This window comes from Apodemus sylvaticus, chromosome 21, assembly GCF_947179515.1.
Source record: "Apodemus sylvaticus chromosome 21, mApoSyl1.1, whole genome shotgun sequence".
Lineage (NCBI taxonomy): Eukaryota > Metazoa > Chordata > Mammalia > Rodentia > Muridae > Apodemus > Apodemus sylvaticus.
The window spans coordinates 30,794,612-30,820,816 of record NC_067492.1 but is presented as its reverse complement, the minus strand read 5'-3'; the positions used below and the strand labels follow the sequence as shown (position 1 = coordinate 30,820,816).

General features: G+C 36.6%; 1 protein-coding gene across 4 annotated transcripts in view; it reads right to left on the bottom strand.

Moving 5' to 3' along the window:
• Positions 1–26,205, bottom strand: part of Cdh8 (cadherin 8) — a 394,512-nt gene that overhangs the window by 176,678 nt on the left and 191,629 nt on the right. The window lies entirely within an intron of this gene.

The window sequence follows — 26,205 nt, the reverse complement described above, 5'->3', positions numbered from 1 at the left end:
TGTAATCATAAGCATTCATAGATAACTTCAAAAGCACTTTTTTTGTAAGGTATGAGAATATTTGTTAAAAAAAATATTTTGGAAAACAAACTGCCCACCACGTTAAAGGATAAATCACAGCAAAGGCTGGAAGTGAAAGAATCCTGCAATTTGTCACATACCCCAACTCCCCTAGAAGATGAGTACATCAACCAAAAGCTTAGAGACTCTAATATCAAAGATAAATTATTCTTTGGCTCACAAATTCATTAATAAGGTGAACAAAATGAATGGAATGTTACAATCAACTCAGAGGAGTAAAACATGAAACAGAAGTAAAACAAACAATTATTTAAATCTTAAGGTAGTGTTATTCATTTACATTTTGTTTTAACAGTTCACTTGTATAATCTTTTCTACCATAAAAGTAGAATAAAAAGAAAACTGAGAAAATAGAGAACGCAGGGGAAAATATATTAGTAAGATGTGGAGCAAGTGCAACCAGAAAAAGCTTGGTAGGTTGGGCAGATTCAGAAACCCTGGAAATTTCTCATATCTGACAGTGGTAGGCATTTCATCTATTCCCAAACTGGTTCCTGTCCTAGAACATGTGATGAAGACACGCTGTGGCAAGGACTGTGACAATCAGCCCTGTTGTTCAAACTCTGAAGCACCTCCATTTACAAATGAGGCATCTCTGACCACTCAGACCAAGCCAGTAGAAAACATCTGTTTTAGACCCAAACCTGCCACAAAATGTATATAAGACCCTATCCACAAGGAATAAAACATAGGAGTTATTTCCTCAAGGACCATCTGAGAGTGTCTGTCTTATAGAGCTGTAACACTTTGGGGCTCAAAATTCTCTCTGGAAATTTTTGTCTCTGGAAGCTTCTGGAGCCCACCATAGCTATTTCTACCTCGGTGGCCCCAACCTTAGCTCCTAGCCTGCAGGGACTCCAGAGCAGCAGAGGCCACCACAGAAGAGACAGGTCAGCTTGCCTTGATCTGATTTCCCCTCGCCTACAGAGAGCCAAACTCTTTGACCACTCCAAGTGATCTCTGCAGATAGTGTCCTGTACACAGATAGGCACTACTAAGTTCTTTATGGAGATTTTAAAGCTTATGAAGGTATATCTGTTTACTACTAATTTTACTATTTTTGTTAAATATTCAAAACCTGCTTGTATACCTCAAATTTGATTTTTTTTTTGACGCTGAAGCAGCTTTATTTCTCTCCAGCCTGCTTTTATATCATTCTAGCCATATTCAAAAAACAATGGTCAGTTCTTAGATCAAAGACAAAGTAACCAATCAATCAAAGTAGTAAACATAAGATAGTAATCAAGCAAAGTAGTAAGCAAAGGGATCATACAAGGTAACAAGTAAAGTAGCGAGCAAAGAGATCACATAAATGGTCAGCAAGGTAGTAAACAAAGCCCCATGGTCAATGCTTCTTTTTTTTTTTATTCGATATATTTGTATTTACATTTCAAATGATTTCCCCTTTTCTAGCCCACCACTCCCCGAAAGTCCCATAAGCCCCCTTCTCTCCCCCTGTCCTCCCACCCACCCCTTCCCACTTCCCCGTTCTGGTTTTGCCCTATACTGATTCACTGAGTCTTTCCAGAACAAGGGGTCACTCCTCCTTTCTTCTTGTACCTCATTTGATGTATGGATTATGTTTGGGGTATTCCAGTTTTCTAGGTTAATATCCACTTATTAGTGAGTGCATACCATGAGTCACCTTTTGAGTCTGGGTTACCTCACTTAGTATGATGTTTTCTAGCTCCCTCTATTTGCCTAAGAATTTCATGAATTCATTGTTTCTAATGGCTGAATAGTACTCCATTGTGTAGATATACCACATTTTTTGCATCCACTCTTCTGTTGAGGGATACCTGGGTTCTTTCCAGCATCTGGCAATTATAAATAGGGCTGCTATGAACATAGTAGAGCATGTATCCTTATTATATGGTGGGGAATCCTGTGGGTATATGCCCAGGAGTGGTATAGCAGGATCTTCTGGAAGTGAGGTGCCCAGTTTTTGGAGGAACCACCAGACTGATTTCCAGAGTGGTTATACCAATTTGCAACCCCACCAGTAGTGGAGAGAAACTTGAAGCAATCCCACTAAAATCAGGGACTAGACAGGGCTGCCCCCTCTCTCCTTATCTTTTCAATATTGTACTTGAGGTACTAGCTCGGGCAATTCGACAACATAAGGAGGTCAAAGGGATACAAATTGGAAAGGAAGAAGTCAAAATATCATTATTTGCAGATGACATGATAGTCTACCTAAGTGACCCAAAAAACTCCACTAGAGAACTCCTACAGCTGATAAACAACTTCAGCAAAGTGGCAGGTTATAAAATCAACACAAGCAAATCAGTGGCCTTCCTATACTCAAAGGATAAGCAGGCTGAGAAAGAAATTAGGGAAATGACCCCCTTCACAATAGCCGCAAACAGTATAAAGTATCTTGGGGTGACTCTTACCAAACATGTGAAAGATCTTTATGACAAGAACTTCAAGACTCTGAAGAAGGAAATGGAAGAAGACCTGATTTTTAAAAATCTTTACACAGCCCTCTATCCATTCACATACATTTGGTCATTGATAAGTATTGTATACCTTCTGCACAAATTGAAGTTTATTAAACCTTTAGTATTTATCTGTGTCTATGCTTATAAACATGTAATCACAATTATAAGTGGAATACTTGCATTTTATTACATTTAATTATTCTAACACAGGGAATGTCATTTAGAATATTTTATTTTTTTTGCAGTACAATTGATCCTTACCGGCACATAGATTTTCATAATATGAATGTACCATGCTAGGTCATCGTCTCACAGCAACACATATCCAAACTATTCAGTTCCCTCACCTTTCCAGAAACTAGAAGTCTTGTCATCATGGTCATGCAGATAAGCATACTACATCTTTGCTCTTTCCTTCTTCTTCACCTTCTTTTCCTCCCCTTCTTCTTCCTCCATTTTTCCTCCTCCTCTTCCTCTTTCTTCCTCAACTGTTATTTGTTTTGTTCCTCTGACAGGAACATCCAAGATCTCTGGCCTTCTAGGAAAGTACTACTATAGCACTCCATCCCCAGCTTAATATTATGCCTTTCTGCCTTCTATACATTTGTTTAGGTTTGTGTCAAAGCAATATTTACATTCCCCCAAACAAAGCAGTCATAGCATGACCTCTCTACTTCTTTATAGATATTGCTGTGTCTAGTACGTCATTGTCTCTCTTGATCCCTTAAGGATAAGGTTGGTGCAGGTACTTGTGTCGTCAATTTTGGATGCCTTGCAGGTCAGTGTTCTCCAGTAGCCAAGTTACTCCTTTGTCATCAAATATAGTGAATATGTTGTCACTTTCTAATCCAAAGGCAAAAGACATTGCCAGAGTGCCATTGTTTTCCAGATAGCAACAGTTCAGAAGTACTTGATTTGTAGTTATAAGGTTGGGTTGCTGAGAACCAGGGGGTGTATGAACATATCAATACAGTGAGAATACTGCCTTGTGTGAATAGTTCAATAATATCAAGCTGGGAAGTTCTATGTCTAGCAGCTTTGTTCTTTATCTTCTTTTTTTAAGATGTTGGGAGTAACTTTCCTGATTGCTAAAGCAAGTGGGAATTCCCTCTAAGGTTACTTCAGGCCACACAACACAAGTAATTGGCTTTAGTTCAAACTGTATAATGAACAGATTTGCCGGAGCCCACTGCCTCTAATCTTAACCCCAGTACTAGCAGTAATTCATTACAAAATCCAAGACAGAATTTCTAGAACTTTCTAGCTACCCTGTGGCTATAAAGGCAGTGTACCAAAAACTGCTAGTGCCTTTTATCTACCAATTTTTCTTTTAATCTTTGTGTTAGGGACTAGCTATACATGTTACTTGAGATTTTTATTCCTATTCATAGGACAGACCATTTCATTTCCACAGCATTGTGAGACATTGGTAAACTCCAAAATTACAAGACTGAAATTACATTAAAAGTCTCTGCTGCTTTGGCCTACACGTTCAGCACAAAATCAGCAACTTTGGAGGTTTACAGACAAGAAAAAATCTTTATAAAAAATGTACTTTATATCATCTAACATAAAGCAGAAAAATGAGTAATTAAAACAGGCTGTTTTTCTTCACATATTTGTAGTTCAAAGAATTGGACATGTTGGACACTAAAAGAGACTTAAATCTTCATTTCACAGGTGCTGCTTGTCAGGTGCCAGCTTTGATTTTAATAAGACAAATAAGAGCTTCCTACCACCTTTATGTTAGACACAGTTATATAAAAATGCCTTTGTGTCACCAAAATGCAAAGTGCAAATCACTCTTTATCATTTTGGGCAATGGACATTAGTGATTTTGTATTCACTTCTGTGCTAATAGTCACACTTTTGCTGTGCTCCACTGCATTTTCAAGAGGTTATTTATATTTAAGATTCTATTGCAAATTGGAAACAAATTAGAAACAGATTATAATTTTTCAAAATGATCTTTGACAATTTTTTTTTATTTCTGGACCAGCTAGTTAAGCTCCTTGATGTGATTTTTTTGTGATGATTTCTTCACGTTATCATTCAAGATAATGGGTTTAGTTATGTCATTACATATACATCTACTACTTTATTTTGCAATTATCAATCTCCTCTGCTCCTTTCCTCCCCTAAAGCTGTTTTTCTTCTTACTGCCCCCTACTTCTCACTGACAGTTCCTCCTTTGCTTGCTTGTCACAGTGTGTTTTAAGAGTTTCATAATAAATAAAAACTAACTTTTCTCCCTCTAAAAATTCCAGGACCTCTCTGAATTAATGTAACACCTTTATTGAATTTTGTTCCTAATTTTTATACATTTTAGATAAGTATCATTTCTAACGTTTAGATTTGTCCTCTTCTGCAATTTGCTAACCTTGCTTAAATCATAAGACATCCCCAGGGTAAACTCTTCTCCTTGAAAAATTAAGGACCTTAACATTTCATAAGTTTGAGAAAGGTCAAGCATAATTGGGTTTTTAATTGAGGAAAACAAGTCAGTAGTTAAAGCTAGGATAGAAAATACTCCCTGCATGTTCATGTGTTACATACCTGATTCCGCATGGTTTTACTCTTTTGAGAAGTGCTAAAACCTGTAGCAGTTGGCAAGTATATGGATAATATAGGTCACTGAGCTGTCCATTGAAACTTATACATGGGCTAAAGGTCCTTCCTCTTTCTCTGCTCCCTGTTCACATTGGAAACAGATTCCTTCTACCCAGGCTGCTGGCCCCAAGTCATTCATAGAGTTATCCAAGCAATCGTGTAACAGACCTCCTGAAACATGTGTCAAAGTCAGTGATTCTTCCTTCTGAGTTGTTTCTGTCTTGTGTCTGATCAACATAATAGAAATGTAAGTAAAACATGGGTCGTGAGCCAATCTGTAACATCATTTTTAAGGTTCACAGTAGAGGTTGAAACTAGTATCTTTTCAAAGAAATTTCCAGGGACTCTATTTAAGAAATCTAATCTAATCAGAAAATTAATCAGAACATTTGTTCTCCATGAATTAATTCAAGGCATACTTGGAACTGACACTGGGGAGTATAGTTAAGGAAGGTAAGGGATTTGAGGGTACCCTGGCATAGGGATAAAGTGAAAAGGGAGCCCTCTTCCTCTACAGTCTGCATTGATCACCTTCCTATGAATAGACCCATGTGCCTCCTTCTTTGGTATTTAAAAGATGTAGTGTTACCTTTGCTTTATTCAATCAAATAGAGATTTCCCTAGTGTAAAATTGCAGAGTAAAGAATCTTAGACTGGCCTAAGTTCTCCCTAATGCTAGACAGCTGGTTCTTGTGGCTAAGCACTGGGGGAATGCTTCTGATTAGAATCCTGTTTCAGACATCTCAGAAATACAAAGCTTGTATGTGCTCATCCCCCCCCCCCATTTCCATTGTCTTTAACATTATCATTTGAGAAGCATTTTTGTATCCATCTCAAAAACGTCTTTTTATAATTTCTGTGATCTCACCAGATTGAGAGGCTTCATGAGAAAGGCAAGGAGATGCTGATTAAGTCTTTTGTCATATTGAAGGCTGATTACTGTAATTCACTCGTCGCGGGTCTCCCAGATTGTGCGGCACAGAGATTGCAGTTGATATAAAATGCTGCGCTAGACTCCTCTTTTGAATACGTCTTGTTGAACACATTATCCCAGTTATGAAACCCCTACCTTTGTTATCCCCAGAAGCCCTTGCTGATTCAATGTGAAATTATTATCGCACTGTCTCTGTAAGAGGGTCTGTCATGTGAGTAAGCGGTACAGATTCCTGAGAGATAGGCTCCTACAGGAGTTGCTGTACTGCACTGTTTCTTCTTGTTGGGTATGTGATTGGTATAACATGCTGCCAGTTAAGAAGGTCAAAAATATACAAGAAGAGATCCATCCTACTTGCCTACCATAGCCCTCAGAACTGTTTGCATAAAAATGTTAAATCTGCACAACAAAATCCTGAAGAAATAGGGACAAATACATCAATAACTGAAAATGAGTCAGTCAAGATTTTTTCAAAGGAAGCTGAATTTCTCTTTCTTTGTAAGCAATATCGTACAGAAAAATAGGCAGATAGAAGAGGGATTAATGGATAGATAGATAGATAACAGATACAGAGATGCATAAATGATGATAAATAATACAAAGACAACAAGTAGTTAAGTAGGTATACATACTCAGATCTTACTTTTTCATTAATTAATTAATGGTCTATCCATGCACTTTGGTTGGTGGTTCAATCTCTGGGAGTCTCTATGGACCCAGGTTAAGTTGATTGGGCAGAGTCCACATGGGCACAGGTTAGTTGATTTGGTGGGTTTCATGTGGTGTCCTTAACCTCTCTGTTTTCTTTAATCATTTCCCACCTTTCACAAGGTTCCCTGAGCTCTGCATAATATTTTTCTGGGGACATCTGCATTTACTTCTATCAGCTTGGTGGAAGTAGATCTTAGAACTCTGTATTTACTGACACTAACTCTGCATTTATAGATTCAATAACTATGAGTTAAAATATTTTATTTGGGTGTGCAAAAAAAAAAAGACTATTTTTGGTATTAGTACCTAACCTATAAAGTATAACCTCTATTCACATAGCATTTACCTTATAATCTGCTTATAAGTAATCTAGAGATTACTTAGTGGGAGTGCTGAACTTTGGAGGACTTTGGTATTTATTTGCAATAACCTGGGTACTGAGAAATAATAAATTTTTCTGGTATAATATGAAAATATTAGAAAATTATTAGAAATCAGAGAAGTCAAATGAATCAGGTATCAAAATTTTACTTGCATTTCTAAACTCAGATTTTTGAAACTAAGGAGCATCTCTAAGAAAATTACAAATGAATATTTCTGTTTTCAATCTTTTGGTATTTCTATTTTCATATTTTTGTAAAATATTACTACTAAAGTAAGATTATTTAATATCAATAGTAGATAAATATTAAATTTGTGGTAAAGAAATATAGAATCATGCCAACATTAACAACTACATTATAAAAATTTTTAGCAACATAAAAATGTATATAACCAGTTTACCTTATATGTAATAGATGCCATGTTTGATATATTTTATAATATGCACAAAAATTTAGAGTGAAATATATACAGCTTGACTTGTTCTGTGGATGTGCTACAGGGACCTAAGTTCTGTTTCTTAGTACTCTGAGAGCAGAAACAGAGCTTCATGTTTTAGTGAATGGGCTCAGTCACTAAAGTATGAGAGTTTGTTATGAAAGAATTATGAGTATGTGATCTTGGCAAGATAACTTCTTTAAGTCTGCATATTACTTATACAGAATATCATATCTTTTCAAATAAAAGCTTAGGTTTTGGTTATTATACCATGAGAGGTAAAAACCAAATCTTTCCCTGAAACTTTAAACACACACACACAACACACACACACATACACACACACACACACACACACAACACACAAACACACACACACACCAACCACAGAGAGAGAGAGAGACAGAGAGAGAGGACAGAGAGAGACACAGAGCGAGAGAGACAGAGACAGAGACAGAGGCATAGAGACAGAGAGAGACAAAGAGACAAAGAGAGAAGGTAATATATATTTTGCACTTATACCAAAAACATGCAATGTATTTCAAATACATTTTTAATACCCACATAATATTGTTTGCATTTTACAAATATATATATGTATATATATAGTATATATATATGTATATATGTATATTCATATAAATTATTCTGGGATGATAAATTTAATTATTCTGGGATGATAAATAATAACTTTTCAGTTTGGGGCAGTTTTTTTTCATAAAAAGCATTTTTTATTCGATGTATTCTTTATTTACATTTCAAATGATTTCCCATTTTCTGTGTCCCATAAGCCCTCTTCCTTCCCCCTGTTCCTCCATCCACCCTTCCTGCTTCCCTGTTCTGGTATTCCCCTATACTGTTGCATTGAGTCTTTCCAGAACCAGGGCCACTCCTCTGTTCTTTTTGGACATCATTTAATATGTGGATTATTTCTTGGGTATTCCAAGTTTCTAGGTTATTATCCACTTATCAGTGAGTGCATACCATGACTGATCTTTTGAGACTGGGTTACCTCACTTAGTATGATGTTCTCCAGCTCCATCCATTTTTCTAAGAATTTCATGAATTCATTGTTTCTAATGGCTGAATAGTACTCCATTGTGTAAATATACCACATTTTTTATATCTATCTCTCTGTTGAGGGGACACCTGGGGTTGTTTCCAGCTTCTGGCTACTACAAATAGGGCTGCTATGAACATAGTGGAGCATGTGTCCTTATTACATGCTGGGGAACAAAATAAGACACTTCAAGGTATAAACGTGCCCTGTTCACATTAAAAAAAATTAAACAGAAGGATTTTTTTTTTTTGCAATCAAAGTTTTGCAAAAGCCATGTCCCTAAGTGTGAGTCTGTGCAATTCCCTTTCCATCATATGGCTCTGAAACTCTTGCCTTCTACCTTCTTGAGACCTGGCACACATTTAATGTACCTACAAGTGTGTATAGATAATGCAGCAAGTCCACTTTTTCCTTTTACTGTACCTCTTAAAGTCTGTTAATCTTTTCAGAATCTGCTCCAATGTTTCATCAGTAAGAAGGCCTTTACAGGTACAACTAGTTGTTTTCTTCCTTTTTGTCTTATGCATGTTTGCTAGGAACTTTCTTACAGCAATTAATTTTCTGTTTTGTCTCCATTTCATTACCGCTTTTACTATTTCAATCTATCCTGAAAGCAAATTACCATATGCAAAGCCACATCTCATTCATCATCAGATGCCTAAAAGGTAACAAAATCCCTGACGCCAAGTAGGTCTTTAGTAATGGTTAAGAGAGAAGAAAATAATACAAAGAGGAAGAAAATGTAAGAGGGAAGAAAAAGCCAAAGGGGGATTCTCAACTTGAGAAAATGCCTGGAGATTCATTTATGAATATGCAAACTTTGATACAAACTAATAACCATCCTGTCTCCAGATACCAGAGATATTAACACTGCTAGAAGGCCACTAAGTCTCTCCGAGGTCAAACACTTGACCTTGTCATTCCATGAAAACCCAGTCACAGCTTCAGTTTGTGTGAACATTCAAGAGGGAGGGGGATGAGAATGAGGTGACAGTAATGTAGACTGTAGCACTAAGAGATTTCTCTTTGTCTAGACACCTTACCCATTTCATGACTGGCACTAATTGCAGCTATTAATTACCCATGTTATTATATATGGTGTGGTGTTACAATATTGCATATGTGCTTAGATGTCCTCAACTAGGAGACTCGAAGTATATAATCAGTTACATATCGTAGTAACACATTTTTAAAATTAATTACTTGGCATGAATTTATGAAAAGCCATGTTGAGATATATACAATTTAATAAGTTATTACTCTATGCCTTCATTTTAGTCCCATGGATGTTTATCTATCTTATCAAAAAGATAAGTATAATATCCAAAATCTCCTTCTATAGCTTATAAAAACAACAATTTTCTGTTTAGAATATGAACACTTAATATTTCTTGGATCTTAGGAGTTTGGTATGGGATACTCCTGGAGGAAAGCCTTCAGCAAAGTTGTATCATCCATGACTAAACAAGGAGCACATCTCAGTCTGTAATGCTCTGATGATGAGGCATGATCAAAATGATATGCTTGGTTTCTTTGCAAAAACATCTTCACAGTGTGATCAGCAGGGTATTTGTCTAACCATTCCATTCTAAGCCACCAAGCCTTATAATGAACTGAATATGTGTCGCTTTTTTATGTATGACCTTGTGTCACTGGGTTTGAGTGTTTGTAAGAGAATATCAAGCTGGAAAACTTTAAGTCAAAGCACTGAGAATCACTGAAGTATCTTGGTGTATAAAATTGCATTCTTGCATGTCAAATTCCTGCTTTATCGGGCAGTATATCCTTCGATTAGAAAGCATGGCTTCTGAGTCATCCTGCTGTGTAGAAAATAGCAATGTCTGAGTCCACATCCACATGAAATAGCATACAAAATCCTATCAAATGAATGAACAATCATAACCCATTATGAACTGTTAAATAGAGCAAGCATAATGAGTTTATGGTAACGTTTATAGCTCTCATAGATGGTAGTGAGGTCTCATAGTGGTGGCTATTCTTGACTTTCAAATTGACTACAGTAGGAACTAAATTAAGACCATGTGGTTGGCAATGCCTATGAGAGATTTGTTTTGAGTAATTTGAAGTGGGGAAACCCACTTTTAATCAATATATTTTGTTGTGAAAGGATATAGCCCTAATCCAGATATTTTGATGTGGGAGAATCCACCTTTAGTCCAGGCCATACCTTCAGTTGGAATCATCTATAAAGGAGATGGAAAAAGGAAGCTTGCTCTTGTTGCCTGTGGTCTCTTTACTCGCAAGTCCATTCCTTTCCTGGCATAAGAGCCTGCTTCTTCAGGATTTGGAAGACCAGCTAAGACACCCAGCCTCTGGGTCTGAGAAATGACTGGACTCTTGGACCTTTCCTTGGTTGATAGCCATTGTTAGACAAATGGGCCAACTAGACCACATAGTATAATACACGCACACATACAAATATGCATACATACATACATACACTTGTATATTGTATAATACAGATATAGTAGGAGCTTAGAAGATAAGAATGTTTCAGGCAGTGTAGATGATAGAGGCCTGGCATGTCAAATTTCAGAAGCAAGAATATATTTGATGGAGATTTTATTGGAAGAGCTTGTGGTGTCTGCTCAGCTGGAGCTGAACAATTGAATGTGATTAACAAAAGACCAGAACCACTAAAGTGAAATCTTTGCTTTTGGGGGAATAATCAATGCTCTTCAACTGGACCTGAGAAATAGTGGTGATTAAGGAAACACCAGCATCACTGAGGGGAAATCTTCTGGGGAATGTTTTCTAAGAGTCAGTGCCCAGAAGCTCTGGTTCAGAAGTAGCCATCTTCGTACCTCATGTAGTATAATATTTACCAAAGTGGTACTAGTTTGAAGACATGCAAGGCTTGTCAAAGCTGCCCAGGTTTGGTATTGTGAGAGGCCAAGAGAGTACAGTAGAGAAGGTAAATACTCACTAGCAGTTGAAGACCCAGAATTAAAAGGTCAGGAGAGAGCCCAGGAGAGACTACTGGTGAAAGCTCAGCCCAGGATTAGTAAAAGGCCATAGCATTTTGGATATGTCAGTATCATCCAGTGACAGCTTCAGCATGTGCTAAAGCCTGCATGAACATAGAAGACATGCTCTGTGTGCAGAAGCGAGCAAGTCTGAAAAGTGACTGCATTTTGGAGGAGCTCAGAAAATCCTGAGTTTGTTCTAGATATTGGACATTAAATTAATTACAGTGTGGGAGTGGGGCTTTACTTTAATGAGATTGTGGCTGCACCCTGGTTTCACTCTTGAAGTAAGAAATATTTAACTTACTTTTGATTTTATAGGAGCCCATAATTGAGAGAATTGAATTTTTAAAACCAATCTTGAATTTTAAAGGAGACTTGGGATTTTCAGAGACTGAACTTTTAAAGTAGTTGAGTGCAGAGAACCTGCTGGACTTCTAAGCTTGCAATATGTTTTATATTTATGAAAGTTATTAATCAAAGATCTTGGGGTAAATCACTGAAAAATAAGGAGAAGGAGGAGGAGCAGGAGAAAGAGCAGGAGGAGGAGGAGCAGGAAGATGAGGAGGAGGAGGGGAGGAGAAGAAGAAGAAGAAGAAGAAGAACAACAACAACAACAATAAAAACAACAAGAAAAGTAAAACAAAACAAGAATAACAAGAAAAACTAGCACAAGAACTAAAATGACAGTTAGAAGAAGATAAAGGTGAAATTTAGGTCTTAAAACATTTTGTGTTCAGAGTTTCTAGGGGTTAATTATCCTGCCTCAATTTATGCTAACATGACATACATATTCTAGAGTCATCTGACTGATTGGAGCATAAGGTGAAGGACTCAGTTTTCGTTAGGAGGCAAGACACTGGGAGTTTAAGCATGTTCCAGTAAATATATGAAAAACACAGATTGGAATTTTTTTCATTTTCTTTTCTTTGTGACTGAGGTGGCAAGGACTGGAGAGAATGGAAGAGTGGAATGTATACGGAGCAATTCCCAAAGAATCAGTGAAAATATTATTTTGAAAAAAGAAAAAAAAACCAGGAAAAGTAAAGAAAGAAAACGGCTCCATACAATTGTCCTGTAATCAAGCCTGTGGTGCAGTGTCAGACTGAGCTGATTGTGGGGGAAAGCACCGCCACTGTGGGTGGAGCCACTCATTGGCTCATGGGCTTGGGTTATATAACAAGGTAGGCTTCACTTTTGCTCCTCATTACTTTATAAATAAAGTAATAAAGCCAGTAATCAGCCCCCCTTCATAGACTTTGCATCAGCTCTTGCCTCCAGTTTACAGTCCTACTTGCTTTCCTGTCTGAACTTCCTTCAATGATGTACTGCATATAATAAGGAAGAACAAGCCAAATAAGCCATTCTTCCCCCACTTGCTTTCAATTGTGGTGTTTCAACATAGAAACAGTAGCAATAGTAACCCTAACTAAGACAAAGAATCATCTGAGATTTTATAAAATTGCACCTAACAATTCATAAAATAAAATAGATACTGAAAGCAGATGTTAACCAATTTGTAACTGTCATGGTTCAAAGGAAATCTGTGGTCCTAGATATTAATCAGACACTTTACAATGTATCGATCACAGACTGCCAATAGAGACAAATAGGACATGGTGTTTTAAGAACCTAAATTTGATATCTCTCATCGGTGTTGATTTGTGCCTTTTAAAAAAAAAAAACTACAGTATTGTATAAATCAGAAGAAAGTTCGTAACATTCTTGAGACTCTAATTTTGACTCCTGTTATATGAAGACAATCACTAAGATAAAGTTCTTTTTTTTAATAACTAAAGAGGAAGATTATACATGCAAAGTATATGTCTAGTAATTGAAAACATAGTAATTAGCCCATCCATACCATAATGAGATCATGTTACAATATACATGATATTTACAAAAGACTAACACTTATGGGAAACAATCTGGTTCCACTGCTTTCTCACTGGACTGCAGATAGAGAGGTTTTTAAAAGGGTGTGATCTTATTGAAGCTTCAACCAAGGTGCCATAGGTGAGCTAATCACTTGCCATGATTGCCCTCAATAGAAAATTAAGAACAGGAATGAGCTAAAATACTGTGCTGCTCCACTCCACTCCCCAGGTTCTAGTCAAATTACGAAGTGGAGTTACATGCTTGAGTCAGTCAAATTTTGACAACCTCACTCTTTATAATCCAGAGGTACCCTGACTTAAAATAATCCCCTCACCACTCTCTTCATTTCAATCCAGGAGCCTTTTTGTTTTTTCATTCTACAAACTCTGCTCTGAAACCCTGCCACAGTCTTCTTTAAAAGGACAGGATTTCTTTTTGTCCCACATAATAACCTGCCTCCTCCTCTTTGCATTGTCCTTCAGAATAGAATGGCCCAGTCCCTTTTTTTTATTGATATATTTATTTACATTTCAAATGATTTCCCCTTTTCTGGACCCCCACTCCCCGAAAGTCCGATCAGATCAGTCCCCCTCCCCCCCCCCCGTTTTCCCACCTAACCTTTCCCACTTCCCTGTTCTGATTTTGTTCTATACTGCTTCACTGAGTCTTTCCAGAACAAGGAGCCACTCCTCCGTTCTTCTTGTACCTCAATTGATGTGTGGATTATGTTTTGGGTATTCCAGTTTTCTAGGTTAATATCCACTTATTAGTGAGTGCATACCATGATTCATCTTTTGAGTCTGGGTTAACTCACTTAGTATGATGTTCTCTAGCTCCATCCATTTGCCTAAGAATTTCATGAATTCATTGTTTCTAATGGCTGAATAGTACTCCATTGTGTTATATATACCACATTTTTTGCATCCACTCTTTGTTGAGGGATACCTGGGTTCTTTCCAACTTCTGGCAATTATAAATAGGGCTGCTATGAACATAGTGGAACATGTATCCTTATTACATGCTGGGGAATCTTTTGGGTATATGCCCAGGAGTGGTATAGCAGGATCTTCTGGAAGTGAGGCGCCCAGTTTTCAGAGGAACCGCCAGACTGACTTCCAGAGTGGTTGTACCAATTGCAACCCCACCAGCAGTGGAGGAGTGTTCCTCTTTCTCCACATCCTCTCCAACACCTGCTGTCTCCTGAATTTTTAATCTTAGCCATTCTGACTGGTGTAAGGTGAAATCTCAGGGTTGTTTTGATTTGCATTTCCTAATGACTAATGAAGTTGAGCATTTTTTAAGATGTTCTCTGCCATCCGAAGTTCTTCAGGTGAGAATTCTTTGTTTAATTCTGTACCCCATTTTTTAATAGAGTTGTTTGGTTTTCTGGATTCTAAACTTCTTGAATTCTTTATATATATTGGATATTAGCCCTCTATCTGATGTAGGATTGGTGAAGATCTTTTCCCAATTTGTTGGGTGCCGATTTGTCCTTGGATCCTCGGCAAAGGGGCTGAAAACATCCAATGGAAAAAAGATAGCCTTTTCAACAAATGGTGCTGGTTCAACTGGAGGTCAGCATGCAGGAGAATGCGAATTGATCTATCCTTGTCTCCTTGTACTAAGCTCAAATCCAAATGGATCAAGGACCTCCACATAAAGCCAGATACTCTGAAGCTAATAGAAAAGAAACGGGGGAAGACCCTTGAGGACATCGGTACAGGGAGAAAGTTTCTGAATAGAACACCAATAGCATATGCTCTAAGATCAAGAATTGACAAATGGGACCTCATAAAATTACAAAGTTTCTGTAAGGCAAAGGCCCAGTCCCTTTTCTGACAATGATGCTGTGTTGTTCCCACTGCGTCAGATATTTCTGAAGGATAGCTTAGTTCTTGTTTTTTTTCTTTCAACCACACCTCCTTCTCCCTCTTCCATGCCATCACTGGGTTCAGTTTATTGTCTTCTTTCATTTGCCATCTTTTTAAATATTGTTGGTACTCAGGAGTCAATGTCTTTCATCTCCCATCTATTGGGAATGAAAGCACAGCAGCAGGAATACCAGATCTATTTGAAACCGAAGAGAGGGAGAAGTATGATTCAAAACTCACAAGGAAGAAACTCATCATTTTATAAGTGTTCACGGAGCGCTTATTACACACCACACATGGCCTCATCAACTAAGGAGGCAGTGACAAAAGGAGGCAAGGGGGCTGTCTCTGTAAACTTTATCATCCTGTGGGAAAGCAGAAGAGATTATACAACTGTGAGAGCTTCAAGAGGCAGGTGACTGGCTTCTAGAGTCACTGGACTCTGCTGTGAAGCCTTCCATTTGTTAAATATATTGTATTACTTATTTAGCAGAAAAGAAATGGCTATATATGCATAATACATTCATCTATGCAAATATATCCTGTAAAAGCCAATTATTATCAGTTGTTTCAGTTACATAAACAAATTTTTTCTATGATTTATTTCTCTATGGGAAGGGATCCATGTCCTTCCAGGACTAATATAATCAGACTTGTAAAACACAAGGGATGGAGCTTAACCTTCCTGAGGGAAGCCAGAGGCAAAAATAGTAAAAGACAAACAAAAAAAAAACAAAAGAAAATTAAATGTGATCCATGTGATAGTTAGAAGCAGCATCACTGTGCAAGGAGTTTGGAAGGGCAAGTAATATAGGTGTATTAATTGATCACTGAACAACGTCAAACTTATCAGAGTGTCTGTTCTTTAAATACATTAAGTAGATTTTGAATTATATTAAAATTAAATTTATAATAAATAGGTCATGTTACTTTAATTTCTCTAGTTTATATAAAGTACGCTGTTTCAAGCTCACTATTTCTGATCAACCTTTCCACACTCCACACTCTGTCCTTTTTCTGCCCTCATACAAGTATTCCTTTCAGAGACTTTTTTCCAAGAAATCTAAGTGAAGATAAATGTTTTAGGAATTCAGGTTTGAAGTGTGAGCCTAAGACAAAGTTAACAAGGAAGCCCACTCTTCTCTAAATGTCAGTTTGTTTAAGTTCAATACATCCTAAGTAGTCACATTCCCTTTGCTCAAAATAATATATGTTGAAGAAACTTGCTTGAGATTTATCTGCAACAAATGTCTTCACACTGGTGGTCACTGTAGGTCTGGGAAACTTTTAGCTGTCTGTTTTAATTTTAAAAAAGTCTGGGTTTTATAAGTTTATATTTTCTTAATTTGTCCTCAGAATACAGAAAATCAATGTCACCTATTTCTGAGAAACTTGTAGTCGGTCCTTGCACATGATGCTTTGCAATGTGAGAATCTGCATAAAATGCTCCCTCATAAGAAATCTCTATGTCTTTGCATAGTTGTTCCAAAAAAGGAGAGTCCATGTGATACAGACAAAGCAACGAAAGTCAACAAGAGCACATATGTTGCCAAATATAAAATGTCTGTGATTTTTCATCTCCCTCTCCCTCCTTCCCTCTCTCCCTCTCCCTCTCCCTCTCCACCTCCCTCCCTCTCTCCCTCTCTCTCCCCCCTCTCCTCTCTTTCTCTCTCTCTCTCTCTCTCTCTCTCTCTCTCTCTCTCTCTCTCTCTCTCTCTTCTCTCTCTAAGCCAATCTACCCATCACTAATATGTACATTTCATGTGAACACATATAAGACACTTAAATATACATTATTGATAAATGCGGATTGCAGAGATTCCTAGCTACAGCATATTCCCTTTTAAGGAAATTTTTTATCCCTGGGATAATTGCCAAGCATCATCCAAAAGGAATCCAAATATAAGGGAATGCTATTGATTCTGGATAACTTTGTACACAATTCTTTTCATAGATGCTTATCTAAACATTGGAGGTTCTCAAACTCTGAACTTAGTTTTGTTGATGGTTTATGTATCTAGAGGCACAAAATGTTTTAAGTATTATAGTTTTGTAGATGCAGATGGCCTACTATGTCAAGGGGTTAATAGTGGTTACTTTATAATATAAAAGGCCTTCATATACAAAATTATCTAAGAGAAGAAAACAGGGAACTGGCACATGAGCTAAGTTTTTCCTTTTTTTTTTAAATCATGTGCTAAGTTTGTCAAAGCCTGAAAATTTCACTTTAATTTCTTAGATGTCAAAAAAACCCAAAAAGTCATGATACTTTCAATTGCCCACTTTAGTTCTTCATCTTTGTGTAACTTTGGACTGTGTGATTTAAATCTGTGATGCTGAGAGAATGTCTTTAATGAAACAGCCACTGTGATAAGGGATGATGATTTAGAAAATAAAAAGGATTAGATCAGAGGACTATGCCTACCCACATTCAAACATTCAAAAGACCAAATCATTTCTGAGCTGACATCCAAACTGCCCTATTTTCACACTGAGCGCATGTATCACAACATGTTATCACAGCATTAATCACACCCGATTGTTTTCCATATGTAATTTTCTTCTTAATTTCAAATCTACTTTGCTGGCCCAACTCCATCAAATTTGGTCTCTGAGGCTTTAAGGATCCTCTTGCCATCTCCCTACTACAAAACAAACGACTAACTATTGCCTGGCCTACTTCCCTATGCAGTTAAATGGCATTAGATTCTTAGTGAGGGATTTCCACCATTCTATATTGCAAAAGCATAGATCTAAACTCAGAATGCCATCCACCAATCTCTCCTGGATGCATACTGCAGACAGAGTGACTATACCAAAGCCATGTCTTCTCACTGATCCTCACATCAATTGTAGAAACAGCACTATGGATCGCTTTCTTCTTCTCACCAGAATACATGAAATAATAGCTCCCCTCTGCTGACATCCCAGCTCTTTCTTATCCAATTATCAAAGTCTTTCCTCAACTGCATTTTCCTTGTGGAGGAAGAAACAAGAGCCTAATTGACTTTTCTCTTGATATTGACTCAGTTTGTAGAATGCCTGACATATAAACCATGCAAAATATTAGACTTTTCAATGTTGACACAGAGCATTTCCCTCCATTAAAATCCTTGCTACAGTTTAAATCTTTAACCCTTCCAAAAGTCAAGCTGAAATTTAATTGCAGTTACAACAGTATTTAGAGGTGCGGTGTTGAAAAAATGATTAGGCCATGAAGACTTTGCCCTCCTAAATGGATTAATGCTGCTATCACAGTTGTTTCTTAAAAAGAAGCAACTTTGGCTTCTATTTGCTTTTTCTCCTCACTCTTCTTTGTCTTGTTGTGTGACATGCTCATGGGTTAACCACATAGACCCTTGCCTCCTGCCAGAACCTTGATCTTGGATTACACAATCTCCTGTACTGTGGTGAAGAAAAGGCTTCTCCTTATACATTTCCAGGTGCATGTGGCATTTTGTTGTTGCAGCACAGATGGACTAAGACAGAAATTCCATATAAAAATAAAAGCATCTAATGCTCACCTCCACACATCTTCCATAGAGAAAAAGAAGTTTAAGCTATTATTCCCCACTTTATCACCTTTGTGATTGAAAACTCTGGGCAGATAATACTCAGGAGCTTGAGCGCCATTGCCCTACTTAACAAGGAGCTACAGGGCGTAATTAATTTATGCATGTGAAACCTTCTGAATACCTTAGAATTAAATTACTGATGTGCTTATTCTCTTTCTTATATAAATATTTGCTCAAGTGAAAATTCAGCACCTTGACATTTATTGAAATGGTTGCAATCGAAAAAGCGAAGGAAATTGACTCCAATATAGGTGTTACCAGTCAATGAAGAAGACAGCCCTTTGACAATGAGAGAACACATGGAAATATGCAGAATCAAGAAGTACTCTGGATGACTGGGTAAGCCATCACATAGAAATACCACTTCCCTCTCAGGTGAAGCAGTATGTAAAATAAAGACTTGATATTCTGGTTCACCATGTTATGTATATTTTACCAAATTAAATGGGTAATCTGTATGAGAAAGATGAACAAGGGCTGGGCATTTGCCTAAGTGTGTAAAGTGCTTGCCTACCATGATGAGGATTCTGAGTCCAATTCCTGGTATCACAGAAACTGTGGTTGCTTTAACTTCTAATCCCAATCCTTGGGAGGTAGAAGAAGTGTCATCATAAGTTAAAAGTTACCTTCAGCTACATAATAAATTAACAGGTAACTCACAGTTGAGATCTCAGGAAAATGTTAAAGATAAAACACAGTTTCCAAGATGAGTTCTTTCTAAAGCTAATAGTCATTATTTTTATGTCGATGTGGCCAATACTGATAGATGCAGTATACAAGTTTGTGATCTGAGTTCAGACCTTAAGTGAAGATTAATTTTGAAAAGTACAAGATCTCGAAGTGGAGAGTGGAACCTATCTGTTATATACTCTGACTATTCCATTGGAATACTTTTAGGGCCCTAAAATAAACCTATAGTCATTCAACCTTAAGATATAAAGAAATGGGATCATATACATTTGACATATCTCATATATCGAAGGCACTATGGAATGCAGATCCAAAATTAAGCTTGATTCCATTTCCAAAATTCACAGTAAAGGTCTCACATACTCTTTTTGTACCTAACAAATCATATTACTTATATTGACATTCCCTGTAATGCATTCTCTCAAATATACAATCCCATGGAGTCTCAGCTTTGTTCAAATAAAGAATTTATTTGGAACACATTTAAGTGTATTCACCCTTCTTCTATTTGTCCAAATGCTTTAGGTGGAAATCAGAAATAACTAGTTGCCATAGTGTTGGAACTTCATGGTAAGTTTTGATGTGACAGAAATAAGGCAAATTTTGGTTTCAACTGTGATTTTCCCCTGCAGATATTTTCAAATATCATAGAAAATGATGTCATATCAAAATAGATTGCACTGTGGTGATTCTAACGTTTAATTGTTGCAGCATTTTAGAATGAGGAAACAGAACAAGAAGGAAGATAGAGGCATGTCCTTCTAACTATTGGAAAATAACTCTAGAAGTTATAAGGTAAGGATAAGCACTGAGTCGTACTGAATTTGTGAACATTATTTAACAATACCTATTATTAAAAGACCTTGAGCCAGGCTATTACTGTTTTAAGATTCTTGAACTTGTGAATTTTTAAATCTAGCAAAATTTGATTGCTAAAGGTGTTAATTTTTGTACTCAGTCACAACTAAATCGAAATGTTCTGTGTGAATTCTAAAGAGAGAGAAAACTCGATTGTGAAAAGTTTTTGAGGTCACTTATATCCTTGACCCCATTTGGCAAAACAGGACCTGAGGACCAGACAAGACTCCCTCCAGCCTGTGTAATTACTGAGTGCTTTATCTTCATTTACTGCCCAAGGTCTGGCACATATTTGTCTACTATTCCTATGTATATCTGGAACAGTTAACTTATAGCCTCTTGAGAATGAAAGTAGGGAAACAAAACGTGAATTCTATTCCATTGTTTAATATAAGCCTGCAAAACTATGTTCATTGCAATTAAGCCATCTCCCATTTCTGCTTCCAGTGAATCATAGGTGTCGGGACAATAGTGGCTGCAAAAGGAGACCATACCACTGCAATATATTTAAAGTCAATAGGATGGAATGGGAAGTTCCACTGGTGATCTCTCCCACAGAAACACTTCAAAAGAAATTCTTCAGATTTGTATTTTTATATATGCATGCATATCTATTTATCCTGGCATACATATACCTATCTGCAATTAGACATGCTTTAAACTGTGTGTGTGTGTGTGTGTGTATGCGTGTGTATGTGTCTGTGTGTGTCTGTGTAAACATTGACTGTAACTCTTGTTAAGCTTTTAAAGATCAAACTCTCAAATTCATTGAGTTCCAAATTTCTGGTTCTTGTGTTCATATAAACTGAAAGTTAGTGATAAAGAAATCATATTTATCATTCTGAGTGATGAATTATATGGATTAAATGTTAACCACAAATTCTTAACCTGACATCAGGTACAAAGTTGTTTGAAAAACAACTTTTCATTCTACTTAGTTAACAATTTTGGATAGGGAGTTGTGGAGTGCTTCAGTGTTTTCTGTGAAAGCTTGATGACATGAGTTCCAATGGCATTAAACATCTATCCTTAAAATGCAGGGTATGGCTTCATATGCCTATAGCCACAGGTCTGGGAACAGAGCTGGTGACATTGAGAGACTCACTATGAATTGCTCTCTTACAGACCTGGTTGAAGCACAGTGATTTCTTGGTTCTATGAGAGGCTCTGTCTAAAGCAAATAAGCGATGGACCAATTGAGGAGGGCATTTAATTTCATCCTGTGGCTTCAAAGTGCACAGGTAAAGTAAGTAGAACATACATACATACATACATACATACATACATATATACATACATACACACATACATATACACATGCATACACACATACATACATACACATATCACACACAGCTTGAAGTAGAACTTTCTCATTATTTCTATGTAAGTGCATAATTGCATACCTATGAGGGGAAGAATCATTCACTGTTATTAGGCCCAGAATGTTCTACTGAACTACAAAGTCTGAAAATATTTTTGAAGAGTGAAGGAGTGATTCTGTTGATATTCACAATTTTTTGGAAGTAGCTCCAGTTTGGGATTCTCCCCAAAGAACAGATTCCTAAAACAGTTTTTAGATACAACTAAATTGTTTAGACTAAGTTACTCAAAGATGACCTGTTAATTTTCTATTTTCTGTTCACAATATTCAATTCCATCACATAAACAATAATAGCAACAGCGAATTGTTCATCTTTATTATTTTCTTATAATATTTGGTCACTATACAGAAAATATGTATACAAGCCTCATTATCTAGGATGACATCTATAAAAATCTGTGAACTCCAGATGCATTCTCAATCAATACCCCACAAAACCAAGTTTCTGAGAGTGGAGGAAATAAATATATATGTATTATTTGAAAGGCAACAATAATTGAAAACTGATTATTGACATTTTAGAGCATCCACTTTCTTTTTTTCCACAGCCTGGTCCCAGATTCCTTGCCTCCTCTTTATCCTTCCATACAGTTTCCTGATTTGCAATTAGTTATAGTTTGAAACTAAAAAGATAATAATAGGAACTGCAGATTTTGTTTCTATTGCCCTAAAACATTAAAAAAATTTACTTTCTTAGAGTTTTTGTTTGTCTTTCATATATACCAAGGACATCAACATCCATTTCAGAAGTTCCAAGAAAGTTGTAAAGGTGGCACAAAGCCGGTTTTGCCATCTAATAACTATGATGACCACAACTGGTTTACAAGTTTGATATGCACAGAGTTACTGGTATCAACTGTTGTGAGTAATACATCATGGTTCCTAGATGGGAGAAACATCAGCCATTTGAAAAAAAAGGTACAGTTATTTGACCTAATCTTATATACAACCTATGTGGGCATCTTTGTCTGCTGGAGTGCAATCAACCAGATCATAGCTACAGTTTCCAAATAATCAGATACTTATATTCACTAAGAAAAGCTAGAGACACGTTCTAAACTTTTAGGATTCTAGATTTAGATTTAGCCTTCAACTTGACCCAGCATAAAGTTATCTGAAATGAAATCAATTGAGGAGTTGCCTAGGTCTTCCTTTTCTTTCCTTCCATTTTCCCCTCTCCCTGTCCCTGTGAAGATTTTTTTATGTCTTACTTTACTTATTCATAGAAGTCTTTGATAATAACTATATAATATTAGAATCACAAATAGCATTAGTTCCTCTAGTCCCCATTGTCTACATAAATAAATTACTTGAGCTTATATTTTTGAAAGCTGTACTTGTGGGGTTGCTATTTAGCCTTGGCTGGCCTGAAACAGTTCTTGCTCAGTCTCCCTCATGAACCCTGAGATTCAGACCTGCATCATAACAAAATGCCAGCAGATTTGGTATTTGGGTAAGACCTTGTTAGCAGGTTTCCTAATATCAAATCTGCCACTTGTTACACTGCCATTAAGTTTTGAGGACTCTTTCTCTGAGAACTTTAAGAAAACACTCTTTTTTACTTGGTTACACAAATGTTTGTAGATAGCAAATCATTCCATTCCTGTACAATGAACCCTAATTCTTGTTTCCTATGTTTGTGTGTGTGTGTGTATGTGTGTATTGTATAGTATAATCAGTTATATTAAATATATTCTAATTTAATATCTTCTAATTATATGATATGAATTTAATGTGTAATCAGTATTGGTTTTGCCCAATGCCTAGAGCATTGTTTAGCATATGGAAGGAGAGTAAATACCAATTAATGTTAACTAAGGAGTCATTCTTAACCTTTTATGCATAGTACAGCATGTATGGCCTCCTTGAAAATCTCTGAATATTTCTTTTCAAAGACACACATGAAGCTGATCCTGTCTGTCGCTATGTTAACCTATGCAGTCCTGATTAAAAAGAGACCCTGCACCCTGTGTGTTTGTAATTTATCACTTTGACTCTGAAGGCATTAAACTGCCTCAATTCTGTTACAGCATTCCATGAGGACTCCATTATTATCTTGATTTTTTTTTAAAGGGAACCATTCATTACATGGTCCCCACCCCCCAGGAGTATTTTTTCCCTGCTCCTTCTACAGGTTCCTCTGAGACAAATCTTATTTGTATCCAATGAAGAAAGATGGTCTTAGTTTTAAGAAAAAGAAGGAAAAAAAAGAGGGTCAATGAATTAAGTTGGTTTATTTTTAAGCAGGTCATTTTTCATACTCTAGCTAGCCTGGAGCAAAGCGTGGACTGTCCTGAAACTTCACCCCAGTTTCCCCAGATAATTAAGCATTTACTATTTACTCGGCCAGCATTTCATTTACACTTTCTGTCTTTGGTCACTTAAGACTCACTGCAATTTTTTCTCACTGCTGGCTTCAAATTAGAGCTTCTGAAGGAAACACTGCTTTTCTCCCTGGCTATGCCCAAAATGTTATAAGCAAACATATGGTATTGGGGGTGGTGGAGAGAAAAAAAAGAAATAAAAGGCAATATTTTTAGATTACAAATAAGCTATTTTGAGCCCTTTGAAGTACCATAATAAAAGCTATTCACAAAAATGATGGTGCAGTTTACAATCGCTCCCACTCATGTCTTATCCAGCAGGACACTCTCTCCCTCCTATGCCTACTTATAAGGGCATATTTTAACATACTTTCAAGTTTAGTAGGTCCCTTTCCAAGCCCAGAACTTCACTAATATGAAATATACCACATGGATGGATGTCACATGGTGGTTTAAAAGAACGTAAATCTGGGATAGAGACTTATATCAGTTCATTTTGATATGCTTCAAGTATCTTGAGTAAGAAATAGCATTAAGCCCCACAGTTTTTTGTTTGTTTGTTTGTGACATTCAAATTATCTTAATATCATTCTTGAAACACTGTGTGGAATAAATGAGTATATATTTGATGCTGTGAGTGGACACATGCGTCACCATATCAAAAAATTAAATAAATGTTAGATGAAGGAATGGTTTGCATATGCTTGTTGTCATTTCCCTCTTCTTACTATTAGACAGAATAATATCATTTAAAGGCTGGGAAGCTTTGGAACTCCTTGTTTATGGGCAATCTTATCATGTAAAAGATGAAGACAGAAGCATTTCCATCTGTAATGTTTGTTAAAGTGCAGGCAGATAGGAAGTTGATTTGGATGGGAGGGGAAGAGGAAAGGAACAGGGAAGAGTAGAGGAAAGGGAAATACATGAGAATCAAAACTCTTTTCAATAAAAAGAAAAACAAAGTTCAGTCTGATCTATAATGTGAAAAAAATACACTGAGTTCCTCTGTATTGTTAATGCTATCATTATTACAAGAAGACTTCACACTAAGTATGCCAGTGACCTCAAGAAGAGGGAGATCTCTCATTAACTGTTCCTTTCTTTCTCTTGACTCTAAACTTCTCCATGTTCTTGAAATGAATTTGACTAAAATATGATTGACATTAAAAGTGTTCAGGTATGGAAGAATAAGGCAAATGTATCTGAGTCTCTCTCTCTCTCTTTCTCATAATTCCTGAATTATGTCCTGCTCATATGAGAAATTATTTAAAATATGAAAAGTTAATGGACGCAATAAATAATTATTTATTTAAACTCCAAAAAGGAATTAAAGAACACATTTTGTGTGTCTTGGTATCTTCATATCTGGAATAAAAGAAGGAGCCTTTCTATCACAGATCACCCACTATATGATAACAGAACATAATTCCATTATGTGAGAATATAAAAATCATGGGAAAGCAGAATTTATCTGTTCCAAACGAAAAAGTTCTGTTCTTACCTTTCTTGTGAGGACACGATGAGATAAACAGTCTTCTTTTCTCTTATGCTTTGGAATTTTTTAACCTATTGAAAATGTCCTCATACTAAGAATTTGCTGGCAGTTCCCAAGGAGCAATTTACATTTCACAAAGATCCTTAACATAGCTCTATCGTATAACCTGTTGCATGAGTGGTTCTCTGTCAAATTATTGATCACTTTACCTATAGGTGAAACCACAATGTCTGACCCTGTATAACTGATAACAATTTATGATTGCATTGTGCTTGTCGCTTTCTGAAATTGACAAACCAAACATGTACAGAGACATTTCTGTGAGAATGCTGCTCAAGTTGGGTTTTCTGTTGTGATAAAATATTGAACCATACAAAATTGGAGAGGAATGGGTTTATTTCAGTTTACAGTTCCCAGAGCATAATCCATCATGAAATGAAGTCAGTGTAGAATTTCAAGGCATGAACCTCAAATCAGAAAACTG